This window comes from Lolium perenne, chromosome 1, assembly GCF_019359855.2.
Source record: "Lolium perenne isolate Kyuss_39 chromosome 1, Kyuss_2.0, whole genome shotgun sequence".
NCBI classification, from domain to species: Eukaryota; Viridiplantae; Streptophyta; class Magnoliopsida; order Poales; family Poaceae; genus Lolium; species Lolium perenne.
In genome coordinates, this window is record NC_067244.2 from 197928766 (window position 1) to 197946136 (window position 17371).

Sequence of the window (17371 nt, forward strand, 5' to 3'; positions counted from 1 at the left end):
TCTTCCTCTTCATCGTTGTCACTATCATACGCACCATCATCGTTTCTATCCCGCCCTTCGTCATCACTAAAATCTTCCCCATGTCTAGTCCATCTTGTATACGTCATGGACATACCCGAACAATTGCGGTGATCCTCGATCGTTTTTATATCCCGACGTATCGTATTTAGGCAGTCCTTGCAAGGGCACAAGATTGGTTCTTCTGTCTTGGCCAAGTGTTCTCGCGCAAACTTGCTGAAATCCCTCTCACCTGCCCTGTACTGTGCGGTGACCTTCTTGGTGCCATCGGTTATCCAACTTCGATCCATTGCCTACAATTCAGCTTAAGAACATGCCAACGTTCTTCGTAACAGATCTTGACAACCGATTAAAAAATCTAGACCTAACGAACAATCAGAGAACTCACCGATGATGCGTCTCGCCGCCACCACAATGGAGCCTTCACGGAATTCTTCTCACCTCGACGAGAACCCTAGTCGATTCGACTGTTAGCAAGAGCACCTATATAGGCCGTGTCTGCTAGCGGCGCGACTTAAACGAGGCACCCTCGGCCGACATAAATATTAATAAGGGAATTATTATGTCGTAACATCTAGATCACACCATTGAAATAAATATGTAGAATAGACTACTTACGGATCCAGATCAAAATTCCATATCTACCTTAGCGGTAAGACTCCGCGTCGGTCACGCCGAAGCCCTTGTTCGATTCTTCCAAACCACAATTTTTACTTAATTAAATATGTTCCTGACAAGTGGGTCACGCATGATATATAAAACTAATAACATTTAATAAAGTAACTTAGTATTATTTCGTCACCTCGATCTTTGATTTCGTCACCTATTAACAGACACGATGGAAGCCCTTCCCGCTTGGGTAATGGGTGACGATTTTTTCTTGACGAGAAATCATACCGTCAAGCATTACCTTAAATGCTTGACGAAAGATGAATTCGTCACCTATAAGGACACATCCATGACGGTATGCATTTTTGTCACCAGGGTTTTCGTCAACAAATCCCCCATCTCTTGTAGTGAAGCTAGGGGATGCGGGTGGCCTCGGGGTAGGCGGCGGCGTCGTCAATGGAGGGTTCTCCTATTTAGCGATTGTTCCATCGTCGAGCGAGTCAACACACACACACACATCGCTCTCGCGGGCCACAAGCAGAAAACCAAACACCGACAGAACCTGCTGAAACATCGAGATGTCGCCTAGAGGGGGGGGGGTGAATAGGCAATTACAAACTCTTGCGGATTTTGTCTTGTAAGAATGCGGAATTAAACTATCGTTTAGTTTACAAGCACAAACCCTAAATATGCTAAGCTCAACTAAGTGTAACAATAGCAACTAGAGCTAAGCAAGATAGGCACAAGATATATGTAGCACAAGTGATAGCAAGATATATATATACTTCAAGCACGATGGCTATCACAAGGAAAGAGAGCTCGGGTATAGAAATAACCGAGGCACGCGGAGACGAGGATGTATTCCCGTGTTCCCTTGCTTTGCAACAAGGTACGTCACGTTTGGAGGAGTGGAGGTCCCACGAAGGATTCCCCGCGCCACGAAGGCTCACCCTATTCTCCGAACCACACCCACGAAGGATAATGGCCCTTTCCTTATGGTTAGCTTTTCCTCCGCTCCGGAGATGGCAAGCTCCACAACCACTTCACAAGCTCCACGAAGGAGAAGCCCGGGCCCCTTCACAATCTTCCACGAAGAGATCACCGGGACACCAACCAAGCCAACTAGGAGGTCACCCTCCAAGAGTAACAAGCTCACGGTCTCTCACTCGAACAAATCGTGGTGGAGAGCTCAACACTATGCAATGATGCAAAGCAAGAACACCGGAGGTGTTCAAGTCCTTCACACTCAAATCCCACCAAAGCAACGAATGCTAGGATGAGATTGGAGAGGAAGAATAAGGGGGAAAGTCAACCAAAGACTCCAAGATCTAGATCCCAAGAGATTCCCTCACTTAGAGAAGAAACGGTTTGGTGGAAGTGTAGATCTAGATCTCCTCTCTCAAATCCTCAAATATGAGCAAGAACGGTTGGAGGAATCAAGGGGGAGAGCAAGTTCTTCAAATAGCAACAATGGAGGTGAGAGAATGGAAGAACTACTTGGGCTCAAGGTGGAAGAAAGGTATTTATAGCCCAAGTGGAAAAATAACTGTTGGGGGAAAAAGACAGAAAAACGGGCAGCAAATTGGGCAGGAAAAACGGCCCAGCCGGCCACTGTGCCGGCCGATCGGAGCAGCAGCCGGCCAGGCCGGCCAGCCTTGGCCGGACTGCCCAAGAATCGGGCAGGCGGCGAGCGCGCTGAGCGGTGGATAGAGCCGTGGGCGCGCGGGCGAGCGGCCCGGTGGCGCGCCGGGCGGCGGGAAGGCCACAAGCCGCGCGGGAGAGCGGCCCAGCCGCGTGGCGGCGGCGGCCCAGCAGCGCCGGCGGCGCGGATCGCAGAGCCGCGCGGGGGCGCGACGGGGCGCGGGCCGGACGGAGTGGCGGCTGCTAGATTCCCGGTTGGACCGGAGGATGCGCCGGGCAGGCCGGTCACGGACCGGGCCTGCAGCCGGACTTGGGCCAAAAGGCCCCGGGAGGCGGCCCGGATGGCACCAGCGTCGGACCCGGTCGCGGACGGGGTGGGCCGGTTGCTGGGCCGGTCGACCGGCCGGCTCCCTCCCCTTTTTCCCTTTTTCTTTTTATTCTTTTCTCATCTTTCCTATTTCTTTAATAACTATTGCTCCCGAACTCCGATTGACATGAAACCAATTTTGTTTGGAAGATAACAACAAATGCTATCTTATAGAAAGTGAAAACCCAAGAATCTGTAGGAGGGGATTTTATCATGAATATAAAAGGTAGAACCTTATATCATGAATAACCGGTAAAATCACCCAACATCGAAAACGCAATAGAAGATGCATGTGAACTCCGTTTTCGATGAACTTGGGCTTGTTGTAAAGCTAGCAACAAGCTCAAGAACCTCACACCGAGAAATACCAAGAAGCAATAAGAATATGCAACGCATGCAAGGATTGAGCTCCCTAAGACGATGTGATCAAGTTACCCAACCGAAAGCCCCTCTTGATAGTGCGGCTATCTATCCTATAATCCGGTCTCCCAACATCCACCTTGAGACCGGTAAAAGGAAAACCTATCAAGGTTATACCTTTGCCTTGCGCATCCCATCACTTGATCATTGTCGCTTCGTGTATACTCACAAATGCTCCCCCATACACAATGATGGGAAAGCTTCATTGATGCACATCTTCACATGTCCACTATCACCAAATGGACGGCAAGCTTCAAGCATGTGATCCACTCAAGATGCTCATCTTGAACTTGCCCAACTCACCCTTGTATCTTCTCATACTTACTTAAGATAGAGCATGGCTAATATTGAGTTCCACATAAGAACTCCATCTTCATTTCTTCTTCTTGATCATTTCACATATATATATATTCATACCGATGATCTTGATGCCAATACACAAGGTATACCTTTATCTTCATGGCATCCATACTTGAATCCAACACATGGAGAGCAAGTAGTACCTATGGAATATTCCTTCATATAAACTCAATGAAAACATTAGTCCATAGGGGTTGTCATTAATTACCAAAACCACACATAGGGGCAATGTACCCTTACAATCTCCCCCATTTTGGTAATTGATGACAACCACAATAAGAGGGTTTATATAATGAATATTAGTGACAAGTACGCAACTTATCCGAGAATAAGTTGTATACAAGAGGTTGTATTTGATATGGTCAAGTAACACAAAGCAACTAGTCCATATCAAAACCGACTCTACTCACACAACTACAACAAATGCAATGGATGTGAGTAGAACCAATATATATAGAGAAAACTCCCCCACAATGTATGCACGTGTGATGAACATGAATTCATTGCATACATTGTCAAGATTAACCTTTGGGATAGTTTCCACTATATATATACAACCATGCAAGACATATAAATATGGAATGCATGAGAGGCAAAACACTTAAGCACAAACCAAGCTTAAGTATAAAACCATTCCCTTAAACCCTCTAAACTTCTCCCCCATTGGCATCGATTGTCAAAATGGGTGAAAAATTTAGAAGGCCAATATAATGTGAGTTCCTCCCCAAAGTGTGCACTTCTCATAATTTGAGTGGAATCAAGTGCACATATCCAATGATGAATACTTGAAGGAAATCAGACTATATTGAGGATCAAAGATTGCATAAAGATAACCTGGTGAAGTGAGCTTCAACAAATAAAGCAAGCAATCAAAGATCCAATTGGACAAACAAAGATATCATGATAAGAAAGATATAGTGCTCTAAAAATAAGAAAGCTCCCCAAGGTTCGTGCACAATTTATAATGTTTGCATTTGAATACAATATGCACAAACATGGAATCCTCACTCCCTATATATCATTTAGAACACAACTAAGATAAAGAGAGTATGCTTATCAAGAACAACTTGAGTCCAACAATTACGAGATATGAGTGCATGAAGAAAATAAATAAACCAAGCACTCATAAATTTTCTTTACCAACCCACTAAAAACAAAAGGGGTAAAAGATGGTCGGCAAAGAACAAGGATATCAAGATGATGGATTAACGCTCTTATGTATATGAGTTTCTAAAGTGGACAAAGTGATCCATAAAGAAACATGCACACACAAGAGGTTAACAAAATAGATAAGACGAGGTATCCAAGATGAAGTCATAAAATATACCAAAAGATGTTTGCTTAAGAAGCATATATAGCCTATGGCTTCAATTTTCACTTATGGTATATGAATGAACTTCAACCAAGTTAAACCTCAAAAACAACACAACTAACAATAAGGGAAGTAGAGCTAGTTGGAGTGTTTTGAGAAAGGCAACAAGTATCACAAATATGGATTTATTTCACAAATTCATCAATATTGCACACAAGAGCTCTTTGAGGAATTGATATGCAATAAATTGCTAGAGGGCATATTTGTGATAGGTGAATCATAAAATATGATATATATATAACCTATCATATGCATCTTCTCAAATTACTCAAATGTTCAATAAGAAGTTTTACTTTAAAAGGGTTTTTCAAGAACCGCAATATTTTCGAAATGAATAATTTCATGCCAAGATACAACCTACAAGAGGTTGGATGCTATATGAGAGTGCATGAATAAGATACTTGTTACCGAGATAGCAATGACTTGATGTAGTAGATAAGAGTTCATTGATCATCCTAGCTTGACTCCAATTCTCATATGGTGATAACACCTTCCTTATAGATGAGACAAGCCTCCATTGCATCTCCAATGTACCTAAAACATTATTCAAGTACATCTTGGTCCCCAAACTTATTGGGTCCAACATGGTTAGACTAACCACAATATATAGGACACACTCCATATAAACATGTGCATATTTAGATGAAGTTTGAATTTCATGCACATCTTAGCCATTTAGGATTTGATGGAGTATATCCTACATAATGGATCGAAAGAAAGCAAGCATGCTACAAGTATAAACAAATTACATATAAGCATGCACCAAAACTTTTAAAGATCCAAGAAAGATATACTTTGGACAAAACACCAAAGGAATTAAATAAGGCATAGAGGTGTCACAAAACAAATTTGTTGTCCAAATTATATCTAAGAAGCAAATCACAAAAGATTTGTTCAACAAAGTTCAACAAATGAACTAAGAAGAGACCATTGAGCATAAATGATGAAATAAAGCAAACACGCTCAAAGATCTTATCTCATTCAACATATAAATCATAGAAGAAGGAATGAGATAGAAAACTCCCAAAAAGAGCAAGGTTCAAACAAATAAACCAAACCCTCTACACCTTTCACAATGGCACAATGTACCGTAAGGAAAAGGTTTGTCTTCCAAAACAAACACTTGATGTGAATCAAGAGAATTTATCAAAAGATTTTTTCAAAGGGACAAGGAAGACACGTGGGAGAACAAAGATTTCTTGGAAATAATATAAGGAAATAAGAAACAATCCAAGGTGAAGATGATCCAAAAAAAAAAAATTAACCACATACAAGGTTATCAATTGTCAAAGACAATGAGTATATTGGAAATAATTTACGGTGGAGTATTGACAATGTTAGTAAGGATCAACTTCACAATAAAAGGCATAGGATAAGTATATAGAATTGAGCACTATGCATGGATGAAGATTCTTGATAGCTTCAACTAGTCACACAATCACGCACGGCAATGATTAGAATAACTTGAAGCAAACGGTGTCCCAAATAAGATATAGAGATATGTATTTGAGGAAAAACCGCACCAAGAATTTCATATTCAAACAAAAGCCCACAAGATGAGTAATAAAATATTTTTATTAGGAATGGAGCTTGTTTGAGCAAACATGCCACCTAGGAACAAGATAATTAAGAGCATCAACTCTAAGTGGCATAACCTCATATGTTCACATTTTCTATGCTTGTGATATGTACAAAACATATTACTCCCCCATAATGTGATAAAACATTTCTTCTAAATAAGAGGCAACTAAAATTCAACTAGAGATGATTAATGGATATTTAGAATTTGAATTTCTCATGAGTATGGCACACCACATAGTGACTAGATAATCTTGCAATATCAATACTAAGTGGTGGTACCCATGTACACACATTTTAAAGAAAGAGAGATGCACAAAGCATATCACTCCCCCAAAATGGGATGTTCCATTAATCACTTCAAAGAGAGCCAAGTAAGATATCATCAAGATGCATTAGGCTCAAAACAATACACAAGTATATGGTGAGTCAAACAAACATACTTGAACACACAAGATAAGCAAGTAAGACACAACACATACATACACATATTTGGTACAAAACCAAACATGCAAAGGGGCAAGTAACTTACAATAAACATGAAGAGTTGAAGTATAAGTTACCGCAAGGAGGAACATTGGATTATGAGATATAGATGATAATCCATACGACTTGGCTTGGTCAAAATATAATATATGAAGATCCCTTAATTCTTCATGAAGTAGCCAAGTCTCCAATGACCTCCATATACACCTATTGATCAAATTTGAGCTTGTTGGTCCCCAACCAAGTTGGGTCCTAAGAGGTTAGTCACAATAGGCTTGGCAACCCAAATGGTTCTTTTCTTGAAACCACTTTGAGTTCCAACAAACTTGGCAAACACATTGCCATTCTTATCCTTCCCTAGAGAATAATCATCATTAACAATTATAGGGTTAGATAAGGTACCATCTAAGCAAGAAGAAGCAAAGTGCCCCTTCTCGCGGCATAAGTAGCAAGTGTTCCCCTTTCTCTTCTTTATTGATTTCTTCTCTTGGGGAACATTATCTTGATTCTTCTTGGGAAGTGGCCTATCTTCAACTTGAGGTCGAGCATGAGCTTGACCTTGACCTTGCGGCCGTTTCCCTTGTTGTTTCTCACTCAAGTGCTTCTTCTTCTTCAATGGGCATGATCTAACATGATGCCCTTCAACCTTGCACTTGAAGCAAACCAACTTGGCCGGATCATTGACTTTATCTTGGCCCTTCTTCTTGTTGCTCTTGCTCTTGGACTTGTTCTTGTTATTGGAGTTGAATCCAAGTCCACTCTTGTCATTGGGGAATTGTTGCACACTTAGCATCTTGTCAAGTGCGGATTTCCCTTCATGACGCTTTTCCAAGTCTTTCTTCAAAGAAAGGACTTGAGCCTCGAGCTCTTTTATTTCCTCTACATGGTTAGTAGAAATACAAGTACTAGAGGAAGTAGAAGCTTCATTGTTAGAGCAACAAGGCAAAGTGAGTAATCCAACACAAGGTGTATCACTAGTTTGACTAGATGGATTACAAGGACTAGCACATGGCAATATAACATTTGTAGTATAGATTGCGCTAACATCCATATGAGGCTCACAAGATGTTACCTTAGTGATACTTGCCTCATGAGCTAACTTTAGCCCATCATAGGAAATTAGAAGATCATCATGAGAGCTTGAGAGCTTTTTATGACTTTCTTCCAATTCCCTATAATTGCTAGTTAGCAACTCAAGTTGAGCCCTTAACTCAACATTCTCCTTTAAGATAGATGCTTCACAAGAAATAGAGTTAGTAGCACAAGCATCAACAATAGTTTTCTCATTTTCATGCATATAGGATTCAATTTTTTGTGTAAGCATGAAATTAGTATGCTTCTCATCTTTTAGCTCATGCTTGAGGAGAGTAAATCTCATTTCCCCATTTTCAACATGGGACTCCAACTCCACTATGGTTTCCCTATATTTATTCAAGGTATCCATAGAGTGTTCGAGATAAGCACGAGCTTCTTTATTACCACGAAGAGAAGCATATACCATTGCCATATCATGCACCAAGGTATTATGTTCTTCATCATTATCATCATCATCACTCTCATCATTAGAGGATGTGTTAGGAGTCAAAGTAGGAGATACCTTTGATCCATTTGCCATAAGGCACATGTGCATACCGGAGGATGAAGATGAAGGTATTCTTGAATCCTCATTTGAAATCATGTCTTGATCCATAGAGTGTTCGGTTTCCTCTACATTGTTAGTCAACAAGCAACTAGAGGAAATAGAAGCATTTTGATTATGGGAGCAAGACAAGGCAAGCATATCCTCATGAGATCTATGTAAGCAATTTACACATGATATGCAAGAACTATCAACACGAGCATGTAGATTATTTTCAATGCTAGATGTGTTTAAGTCCAAAGAGGAAACATTGCAATGAGATAGAGATGAAGAGTCATCACTATTGAGCACAGTATCAACATTGCAATTTCCCTCACCACTCACCATATCATTACCTTGTGTCTTGCAACACGTTGGTGAAGTGGAAGAAGATGATGACTCATCGCGGCCGGAGGTGGAAGTGTTGGATAACGTTGCATAGAAAACAAAAATTTTCCTACGGCGAACACGCAATCCAAGCCAAGATGCAATCTAGAAGACGGTAGCAACGAGGGGGTATCGAGTCTCACCCTTGAAGAGATTCCAAAGCCTACAAGATGAGGCTCTTGTTGCTGCGGTAGACGATCACTTGCCGCTTGCAAAAGCGCGTAGAAGATCTTGATCACGATCGGTTCCGGCGCCACGAACGGGCAACACCTCCGTACTCGGTCACACGTTCGGTTGTTGATGAAGACGACGTCCACCTCCCCGTTCCAGCGGGCAGCGGAAGTAGTAGCTCCTCTTGAATCCGACAGCACGACGGCGTGGTGTCGGTGGCGGTGTAGAAGTCCGGCGGAGCTTCGCTAAGCTACGCGGGCAATATGGAGTGGAGGAGCAAAGCTAGGGTTTGGGAGGGGGTAGCCGGCCACTCAAGGGGGGTGGCCAGCTTATGGTCTTGGGGTGGCCGGCCCCCTCCCTTGGCCCCTCATTATATAGGTGGATCCCAAGTGTTGGTGTCCAAGTCTTCGAATAAGACCCGAAACCAAAACCTTCCATAGGAGGGGGCAAACCTAGCCCAACTAGGACTCCCACCCAAAGGTGGGATTCCCACCTCCCATGTGGGGGGTGGCCGGCCCCCTATGGTGGAGTCCACTTGGGACTCCACCCCCACTAGGGCTGGCCGGCCATGGAGGTGGAGTCCCTTGTGGACTCCACCTTCCTTGGTGGTTTCTTCCGGACTTTTCTAGAACCTTCCATAGAACCTTCCGCGACATTTTATTTCACATAAAATGACATCCTATATATATGAATCTTATTCTCCGGACCATTCCGGAACTCCTCGTGATGTCCGGGATCTCATCCGGGACTCCGAACAAATATTCGAACTCCATTCCATAATTCAAGAACTACCATTTCAACATCCAACTTTAAGTGTGTCACCCTACGGTTCGAGAACTATGCGGACATGGTTGAGTACTCACTCCGACCAATAACCAATAGCGGGATCTGGAGATCCATAATGGCTCCCACATATTCAACGATGACTTTAGTGATCGAATGAACCATACACATATATTACCAATTCCCTTTGTCTCGCGATATTTTACTTGTCCGAGGTTTGATCTTCGGTATCACTCTATACCTTGTTCAACCTCGTCTCCTGACAAGTACTCTTTACTCGTACCGTGGTATGTGGTCTCTTATGAACTCATTCATATGCTTGCAAGACATTAGACGACATTCCACCGAGAGGGCCCAGAGTATATCTATCCGTCATCGGGATGGACAAATCCCACTGTTGATCCATATGCCTCAACTCATACTTTCCGGATACTTAATCCCACCTTTATAGCCACCCATTTACGCAGTGGTGTTTGGTGTAATCAAAGTACCTTTCCGGTATAAGTGATTTACATGATCTCATGGTCATAAGGACTAGGTAACTATGTATCGAAAGCTTATAGCAAATAACTTAATGACGAGATCTTTATGCTACGCTTAATTGGGTGTGTCCATTATATCATTCACACAATGACATAACCTTGTTATTAATAACATCCAATGTTCATGATTATGAAACTAATCATCCATTAATCAACAAGCTAGTTTAAGAGGCATACTAGGGACTTCTTGTTTGTCTACATATCACACATGTATTAATGTTTCGGTTAATACAATTCTAGCATGATATATAAACATTTATCATAAACATAAAGATATAAATAATAACCACTTTATTATTGCCTCTAGGGCATATCTCCTTCAGTCTCCCACTTGCACTAGAGTCAATAATCTAGATTACATTGTAATATACCTAACACCCATGGCATTCTGGTGTTGGTCATGCTTTGCCCTAGGGAGAGCTTTAGTCAACGGATCTGCTACATTCAGATCAGTGTGTACTTTGCAAATGTTTACTTCTCCATCTTCGATGTACTCGCGAATCGAGTGGTAACGCAGCTTGATATGCTTCAGCCTCTTGTGTGACCTTGGCTCTTGTGCATTGGCGATGGCACCCATGTTATCACAGTAAATGATTAATGGGTCCAATGCACTAGGAACCACACCGAGCTCTACAATGAACCTCTTCATCCATACCGCTTCGATGAAGCCTACGAAGCCGCTATGTACTCGATTCTCGTTGAAGACTTCGCCACCGTGCACCGCTTCGAGCTTGCCCGACTATGCAGCACCATTCAATATAAACACGTACCCAGATTGTGACTTAGAGTCATCAGGATCAGTGTTCCAACTTGCATCGGTGTAACCGTTTACAACGAGCTCTTGGTCACCTCCATAACAAAGAAACATATCCTTAGTTCTTTTCAAGTACTTCAGGATATTCTTGACCGCTGTCCAGTGTTCCATTCCTGGATCACTTTGATATCTGCTAGTCAAACTAACAGCATGTGCTATATCCGGTCTAGTACATAGCATGGCATACATGATAGATCCTATCGCCGAGGCATAGGGGATGTTACACATCCTTTCTCTTTCTTCTCGCGTAGCCGGTCCTTGAGTTTTACTCAATACCTTGCCCGGTAACATAGGTAAGAACCCTTTCTTACTTTCGTCCATTCTAAACTTCTTTAGAATCTTGTCCAGATATGTACTCAGTGATAGCCCTATTAGGCGTCTTGATCTATCTCTATAAATCTTGATGCCTAATATATACGATGCTTCACCAAGGTCTTTCATTGAAAAACTATTATTCAAATAACCCTTAACACTGCTTAATAGTTCTATATCATTCCCGATCAATAATATGTCATCTACATATAATATCAGGAATGCTACGTAGCTCCCACTCACTTTCTTGTAAATACAGCCCACTCCATGACACCGTATAAACCCGAAGTCTTTGATCACCTTATCAAAGCGTCGGTTCCAACTTCTTGATGCTTGCTTCAGTCCATAGATTGAACGCTGAAGTTTGCATACTTTGTCAGCATTTTTAGGATCGACAAAACCTTTGGGTTGTACCATATACAACTCTTCCTCAATGTCTCCATTAAGGAACGCCGTTTTGACATCCATCTGCCAAATCTCATAATCGAAAAATGCAGCTATTGCTAACAAAATCCTTACAGATTTTAGCTTCGCTACAGGTGAGAAAGTCTCATCGTAGTCAACTCCTTGAATTTGCTCGGAAACCCTTTGCGACAAGTCGAGCTTTATAGACGATAATATTACCATCAGCATCTGTTTTTCTCTTGAAGATCCATTTATTCTCAACAGCCTTTCGGCTATCAGGTAAGTCTACCAAAGTCCATACTTTGTTATCATACATGGATCCCATTTCGGATTTCATGGCTTCTTGCCATTTGTTGGAATCTTGGCTCATCATCGCTTCTTCATACGTCGCAGGGTCCTCATCATTGTTATCTACAATCATGACATTTAGACAAGGATCATACCAATCAGGAGTGGCACGTTCCCTTGTCGATCTGCGAGGTTCAGTAGTTTCCTCGTTCGAAGTTTCATGATCATTATCATTAGCTTCCTCTCGTTGCCGGTGTAGGCGGTACAGTACAACTTCCGCATCGCGCTACTCGATCAACGAGTATAGATTCATCAATCTCATTGAGTTCTACTTTTCTTCCAAATCACTTCTTTAGTGAGAAATTCTTTCTCAAGAAAGGTTCCGTTCTTAGCAACAAAGATTTTGCCTTCGGATTTGTGATAGAAAGTGTACCCTATAGTTTCCTTAGGGTATCCTATGAAGACGCATTTCTCCGCTTTGGGTTCTAGCTTGTCCTGGTTGTAACTTCTTTACATAGGCTTCGCAACCCCAAACTTTCAGAACGATACTTAGGTTTCTTATTAAACCATAATTCATACGGTGTCGTTTCTACGGAGTGTGCTGGTGCTCTATTTAAAGTGCATGCGGCTGGCTCTAATGCATCACGCCAAAATGATACCGGCAAATCAGTACGAGACATCATACTACGACCCATATCTAAGAGAGTGCGATTACGACGTTCGGACACACCGTTTCGTTGAGGTGTTCCGGCGGTGTCAATTGTGAAAGTATTCCGCATTTCTTTAAATGCATGCCAAACTCATAACTCAGATATTCACCTCCACGATCAGATCGTAGAAATTTGATCTTCTTGTTACGTTGATTTTCTACTTCACTTTGAAATTCCTTAAACTTCTCGAAAGTTTCGGATTTATGTTTCATGAAATAGATATACCCATATCTACTCAGATCATCTGTGAAGGTTAGAACATAATGATAACCACCGCGCGATGCTACGCTCATTGGTCCACATACATCTGTATGTATGATTTCCAATAAGTCAAGAGCTCGCTCCATCATACCGAAAATGGAGTCTTTGTCATTTTACCCATTAGACATGCTTCGCATCTATCAAGTGACTCAAAGTCAAGTGATTCAAGTAATCCATCAAGATGGAGTTTCTTCATGCGTTTCACTCCAATATGACCAAGACGACAAAGTGCCACATATAAGTAGAATTATCATTAAGTTTAATTCGCTTAGCATCAATGTTATGTATATGCGTATCACTACTATCGAGATCTAATAGAAATAAGCCATTCTTTTGTGGTGCTCGACCATAAAAGATATTATTCATAAAAATAGAACAACCATTATTCTCAGACTTGAATGAATAACCGTCTTGCATTAAACAAGATCCAGATATAATGTTCATGCTCAACGCAGTACATAATAGCAATTATTTAGGCTTAAAACTAATCCCGAAGGTAGATGTAGAGGAAGTGTGCTGATCGCGATCACATTGACCTTGGATCCGTTTCCAACGCGCATCGTCACTTCATCTTTCGGCGGTTGTCGTTTATTCTTTAGTTCCTGTTTCGAGTTACAAATATGAGCAACCGAACCATTATCAAATACCCGTGTACTAGAACGAGAACCAGTGAAATGAACATCTATAACATGTATATCAAATATACCTTCTTTCTTCTTCTTGACAAGGCCGCTTCTTCAGATCAGCCAGATACTTGGAGCAATTACGCTTCCAGTGTCCCTTCTCCTTGCGAATAGCACTCAAGCATCGGGCTTAGGGCCGTTCTTAGGTTTCATAGGAGGCGTGGCAGCTTTCTTGCCACCCTTCTTGAATTTTCCCTTAGACTTGCCCTGTTTCTTGAAATCGGTGGTCTTGTTGACCATCAACACTTGGTGCTCTTTCTTGATCTCAATCTCAGCGACTTTTAGCATGCCAAAAAGTTCGTGTAACTCCTTGTTCATGTTCGCATATTGTAGTTCATCACAAAGTTCTTGTAACTTGGTGGCAGTGATTGAAGGACACGATTAATCCCAGTCTGTTAGGAATCACTATTCCCAAGTCACCGAGTTTCTTCGCATGCCCGGTCATGGCGAGCATGTGCTCACTAACGGAGCTGCCTTCTTCCATCATACACCAAGAAATGTTTCGATGCTTCATAGCATTCCATCGCCGCATGAGTCTCGAATATAGCTTTCAGCTCATTCATCAACTCATGAGGATCATGGTGCTCAAAACGTTTTTGAAGATCGGATTCCAGCATCGCACAGGGATGGCACACCGAACTTGAGAGTACCGAGTTTTCCGAGTCGCGTAAACAGCTTTTACTTCATCGGCTTCATCTTCTGCAGGAGGGTCACCTAGCGGTGCATCAAGCACAAATTGCAAATTTCCGCCAGAGAGGAAGATCCTCACATGACGGAACCAGTCGGTGAAGTTGCTACCGTTGCTCTTAAGTTTCTCTTTCTCTAGGAACTGATTAAAATTGATTGGGGACGCCATCTCTACAACATATATTTGCAATAGTTTAGACTAAGTTTATGACAAATTGAGTTCAAATTTTAATTCAACATAATTAAAAACCTAAGTGAACTCCCACTCAAAACAATATCCCTCGCATTGTCTTAGTGATCACACGAACCAAATCCACCGCACCTAAACCCGATCATCACGAGAAAAGGTGTGATTTCAATGGCGAACACTCAAAGTGTTCATCATATCAACCATATGATTCATGCTCTACCTTTCGGTATCATGTGTTCCGAGACCATGTACGTACATGCTAGGCTCGTCAAGGCCACCTTAGTATCCGCATGTGCAAAACTGTCTTGCACCCGTTATATGTACTTATTGAATCTATCACACCCGATCATCACGAGGTGCTTCAAACGACAAGACTTGGCAACGGTGCTACTAAGGATGAACACTTTATTATCTTGAGATTTTAGTGAGGGATCATCTTATAATGCTACCGTCGCGATCTAAGCAAAATAAGATGCATAAAAAGGATTAACATCACATGCGGTTCATATGTGATATGATATGGCCCTTTTGTTCTTGCGCCTTTGATCTTCATCTCCAAAGCACGGATATGATCTCCATCATCTTCGGGCATGATCTCCATCATCGTCGGCGTAGCGTCAAGGTCAATGGCGCCGTCTTCATGATTGTCCTCCATGTAGCAACTATTACAACTACTTTGAAATACTACTCAACATGAAATTTAAAGACAACCATAAGGCTCCTTGGGTTGCCACAATACAATAATGATCATCTCATACATATTCATCATCACATTATGGCCATATCACATCACCAAACCCTGCAAAAACAAGTTAGACGTCTCTAATTTGGTTTGCATATTTTACGTGGTTTAGGGTTTTCGAGAGAGATCTAATCTACCTACGAACATGAACCACAACGTTGATACTAATGTTTTCAATAGAAGAGTAAATTGAATCTTTACTATAGTAGGAGAGACAGACACCCGCAAAGCCTCTTATGCAATACAAGTTGCATGTCGAACGAGGAACAAGTCTCATGAACGCGGTCATGTAAAGTTAGTCCGAGCCGCTTCATCCCACTATGCCATAAAGATGCAAAGTACTCAAACTAAAGATAACAAGAGCATCAACGCCCACAAACCATTGTGTTCTACTCGTGCAACCATCTATGCATAGACACGGCTCTGATACCACTGTTGGATAACGTTGCATAGAAAACAAAAATTTTCCTACGGCGAACACGCAATCCAAGCCAAGATGCAATCTAGAAGACGGTAGCAACGAGGGGGTATCGAGTCTCACCCTTGAAGAGATTCCAAAGCCTACAAGATGAGGCTCTTGTTGCTGCGGTAGACGATCACTTGCCGCTTGCAAAAGCGCGTAGAAGATCTTGATCACGATCGGTTCCGGCGCCACGAACGGGCAGCACCTCCGTACTCGGTCACACGTTCGGTTGTTGATGAAGACGACGTCCACCTCCCCGTTCCAGCGGGCAGCGGAAGTAGTAGCTCCTCTTGAATCCGACAGCACGACGGCGTGGTGTCGGTGGCGGTGTAGAAGTCCGGCGGAGCTTCGCTAAGCTACGCGGGCAATATGGAGTGGAGGAGCAAAGCTAGGGTTTGGGAGGGGGTAGCCGGCCACTCAAGGGGGGCGGCCAGCTTATGGTCTTGGGGTGGCCGGCCCCCTCCCTTGGCCCCTCATTATATAGGTGGATCCCAAGTGTTGGTGTCCAAGTCTTCGAATAAGACCCGAAACCAAAACCTTCCATAGGAGGGGGGAAACCTAGCCCAACTAGGACTCCCACCCAAAGGTGGGATTCCCACCTCCCATGTGGGGGGTGGCCGGCCCCCTATGGTGGAGTCCACTTGGGACTCCACCCCCACTAGGGCTGGCCGGCCATGGAGGTGGAGTCCCTTGTGGACTCCACCTTCCTTGGTGGTTTCTTCCGGACTTTTCTAGAACCTTCTAGAACCTTCCATAGAACCTTCCGCGACATTTTATTTCACATAAAATGACATCCTATATATATGAATCTTATTCTCCGGACCATTCCGGAACTCCTCGTGATGTCCGGGATCTCATCCGGGACTCCGAACAAATATTCGAACTCCATTCCATAATTCAAGAACTACCATTTCAACATCCAACTTTAAGTGTGTCACCCTACGGTTCGAGAACTATGCGGACATGGTTGAGTACTCACTCCGACCAATAACCAATAGCGGGATCTGGAGATCCATAATGGCTCCCACATATTCAACGATGACTTTAGTGATCGAATGAACCATACACATATATTACCAATTCCCTTTGTCTCGCGATATTTTACTTGTCCGAGGTTTGATCTTCGGTATCACTCTATACCTTGTTCAACCTCGTCTCCTGACAAGTACTCTTTACTCGTACCGTGGTATGTGGTCTCTTATGAACTCATTCATATGCTTGCAAGACATTAGACGACATTCCACCGAGAGGGCCCAGAGTATATCTATCCGTCATCGGGATGGACAAATCCCACTGTTGATCCATATGCCTCAACTCATACTTTCCGGATACTTAATCCCACCTTTATAGCCACCCATTTACGCAGTGGTGTTTGGTGTAATCAAAGTACCTTTCCGGTATAAGTGATTTACATGATCTCATGGTCATAAGGACTAGGTAACTATGTATCGAAAGCTTATAGCA